At 40.8% G+C, this 3,810-nt stretch overlaps 1 pseudogene; it reads left to right on the top strand.

The window, feature by feature from the left end:
• Nucleotides 1–2,869: 2,869 nt before the first annotated feature.
• LOC129009073 (5S ribosomal RNA) lies at nucleotides 2,870–2,988 on the top strand (annotated as a pseudogene).
• The last annotated feature ends 822 nt before the right edge of the window (nucleotides 2,989–3,810 follow it).

The following is a 3,810-nucleotide window of genomic DNA, read 5'->3' as shown; positions in this document are numbered from 1 at the left end:
AATTAGCTGGGCGTGGTGGCAGGCACCTGTATTCCCAGTTATTTGGGAGGCTAAGGCATGAGAATAGTTTGAACCCTAGAGGCAGAAGTTGCAGTGAGCTGAGATCACGCCACTACACTCCAGCCTGGGCAACAAAGTGAGACTCTGTCTCAAAAACAAAAACAAAACAAATTAAAAAAAAATGAGACGAGGCCAACATGGCCAAAGAGCACTGGGAAATGCAGTACCAGATGAGGCTGAAGAGGTGGACGGTGGCCACCAGTGCAAGGGCTACTCTAAGTTACCATAAAACGGGTGGGTTTCATTAGATTTTAATTCTACACGTAAAAGTAAGATCTCAAAAACTAAAATTAAAAACAGAGCTAAATCTTTATCTTCCATATAGTGGGCAGTAAACATATAACATCTAAACCAAAAAAATAAGGAGTAACATTATAAACGTTATTTAGAGATAAGTAAATTTCTAAAGAATTAAACAGGTTTAAAGTGGTCCCTCCAGGGAAAGGGAAATGGGGGTGTTCCTTCTACCCCCAGGCATTCTCTTACCTTATCCTCTTTTTTTCCCCTCAGAGCACCTAACTCTATCTGAAGTCACATTGTCTACCTCACTCCCTTGTGTCTGAAGTGAGAACAAGCTCATGAAGAAGAAACGTTTATTTTCTCCCCTTCAGGATTTCTTCCAGCCTAGCTCCTCCTACACCATAACTTGGAGTTCCTATCTGTCTCCCTCATGGAGCTATGCACTCCAGGAGGGCAGAGGCTGTGTTAGTCATTTCTGTATGTATCCATTGTGCCTGGCACAATGTCCAGCAAATAGCAAACCTCAATTTATTGAATCAGGTTAAACTGCATTGAATTGAATTCCTTTCTGGGTCCCAGGCTACAAGAATCAGTAGCTCTGCTAATGTGTAGCCTTTTAGCCTCACTGCAATGTGCTTTATTTCAATTGCTAACTCCTACTTAGCAGGCAATTGTATGAACACACCTCAACAAGAGAAAGGTCAATTGTTTCCCCGTTGACTATGCAGCACACATAAAGTTTGGAAAGCCGCAGAGGTATCATTTAGTAGAACAAAGGCATACACAAATAATCTGATTTTTAACTACTAATTATATAAATAACAATCTCCTTTCTCCCTGGGTATAACTGGGCGTTGGGTCTTTAGTGCCTGTGTAAGTGCTACCCTTCCTGCTACAGAGGCTGAGAACTTGGTAGGAAAAGAACCCAGGAATGAATGAATTAGAGTTCTTACATCCTAATAATGTTAACAATTACCAGCAGTTACAAAGTACTTTATGGTTTGCAAAGTACTTTTCATACACATCATCTTGTTTAATTTCTACACTTATCCTGTGAGGGTAGAGCATCATTCCCATTTTATATACGAGGACACTATAGGTTCAGAGGTGAAATTAAATGGGCAGAGGCAGGGATTAGGCCAGATCATCTAACTCCAGAAGAAATTCGGCTTCCCCTATCTCATTACTCGCTGGGGAGGAGGGAAGCAGAGAGATGCTCAAAGATTCATGGGAGCTCATGGTCAAAACGAACCTGGTAAATTTATGAAGGATGCTGTTGAAGTGACCTACCTAAGTAATGAGCAAATGCATCAACCATGGCCCCTGTTAGCCTTTGAGCATATCCTCCAAATAACCTACATCAAGCCTCAGGCATCTTATGTGTATGGAATAGAGGGCGAGACAAGGAACAGCTAAAGACTAACCTCATGTAGAGCTTAATATCTGCCAGGACTTGTTCTGAGCATGTTACAAATATTAGCTCATTTAATTATCATAACAACCATACTTTCATAGTAAAACATAAAGAGGAAATAAAAGCAATAGCTAGAGGCCCAGCGCGGTGGCTCATGCCTGTAATCCCAGCACTTTGGGAGGCTGAGGCAGGTGAATCACGAGGTCAGGAGTTCAAGACCAGCCTTGTCAACATGGTGAAACCCTGTCTCTACTAAAAATACAAAAATTAGCCAGGCGTGGTGGCGGGTGCCTGTAGTCCCAGCTACTCCAGAGGCTGAGGCAAGAGAATTGCTTGAACCCGGGAGGCGGAGGTTGCGGTGAGCTGAGATCATACCACTATACTCCAGCCCAGGTGACAGAGTGAGACTCTGTCTCTAAATAAGTAAATAAATAAATAAATAAAATAGCTAGAACAGTGGTCAACAAGCTGCAGCCAGTGAACCAAATTGGCCCACTGCCTGTTTTTGAAAATAAAGTTTTATTGGAACACAGCTGCAAACATTCATTTACATATTGTCTATGGCTGCTTTCACAATACAGTGGCAGAGTTGGATAGTTGTAACAGAGATCACTTGGCCCACAAAGCCTAAACTATTTACTATCTGACCCTTTACAGAAAAACCTTTGCCAACCTCTGATTTAGATGAATACTCCTATTTTGGCATATACATTATAAGGACACTTTTTTAATGCATCTGACCCTCCCATGAGACTATAAGCTCTTTATATGCAGTGAATGTGCCTTATTCGTCTTCACAACTTAGCAGCTGGTACAGTGGCTGCCATAGAGTGGACCTAGAACAAAAATGTGTAAAGTTTCAGAAAAAATTGTGAGTAATAACAATAGACTGTTAATAAGTTTTGTAGATATAATGTAATGTAATACCTAGACCAAATACTAAAGAGCTATCAAAGAGGCACATTAAAAAACAATATGGTAAATCAAAATGGGATTCTAAGAAATGACCAACTAACTCACAGGAAGGCAAGAAAAAGAAAACAGAAAGACAAAAAAGAGTGAACAAACAGAAAACAAAACATAAAATGGTAGACTTAAGCTCTAACATATCAATGACACTAAATGTAATAGTCTAAATACACCAACTGAAAAACAGTCTATGGCCATACCATCCTGAATGCACCTGATCTCGTCCGATCTTCGAAGCTAAGCAGGGTCAGTCCTGATTAGTACTTGGATGGGAAACCACCTGGGAATATCAGGTGCTGTAGGTTTTTTGTTTGTTTGTTTGTTTTGTTTTTTAGACAGGGTCTTACTCCGTCACCTAGGCTGGAGTGCAGCAGCTCACTGCAACCTCTGTCCCCCAGGCTCAAGCAGTTCTCCCACCTCAGCCTTCCAAGTAGCTGGGACTACAGACACTTGCCACCACACCTGACTGATTTTTTTTTTTTTTTGTAGACACGAGGTCTCACTAAGCTGGTCTTGAAGTCCTGGGCTGAAGCTATCTACCTGCCTTGACCTCTCTTGAATTACAAGCATGAGCCACCATGCCCAGCCAGTAGGTTTTTTCAAGACTACAATCGTGTATTGAAAAATAAAATAAAATTAAAATTAAAATAGTGGATTAAAAAACATGACTCAACTATGTACTACCTATAAGAAACTCACTCCAAAGACAATTATATAGGTAGGTTGAAAGTAAAATGATGGAAAAGGTTGTATTCATTTCCTATTGCTACTATGACAAATTACTAAAAACTTAGTGGCCTGAAAGAACACAAATGTGTTATCCTACAGTTTTGTAGGTCAGAAATCTGATACAGGTATTACAAGGCTAGAGTCAAGGTATTGGCAGGGCTGCATTTACTTCTGGAAACTCTGGAGATAATTTGTCTTCTTGTCTTTCCCAACTTTCTAGCTTCTAGAGGTCATCCACATTCTTTGGCTCATGGCTCCCTTTCTCCATCTTCAAAGCCAGCAATGGCAGGTGAATCCTTCTTAGATCACATCACTCTGACCTCCTCTTCTGCCTCCTTTTTCCACTTTCAACAATGTTGTGATTACATTGAGTCCACCTGGATAAGCCAGGCTACCCT

Source organism: Pongo pygmaeus, chromosome 9 (assembly GCF_028885625.2).
Source record: "Pongo pygmaeus isolate AG05252 chromosome 9, NHGRI_mPonPyg2-v2.0_pri, whole genome shotgun sequence".
Taxonomy (NCBI): domain Eukaryota; kingdom Metazoa; phylum Chordata; class Mammalia; order Primates; family Hominidae; genus Pongo; species Pongo pygmaeus.
This window is presented reverse-complemented; position numbering and strand designations above follow the sequence as displayed.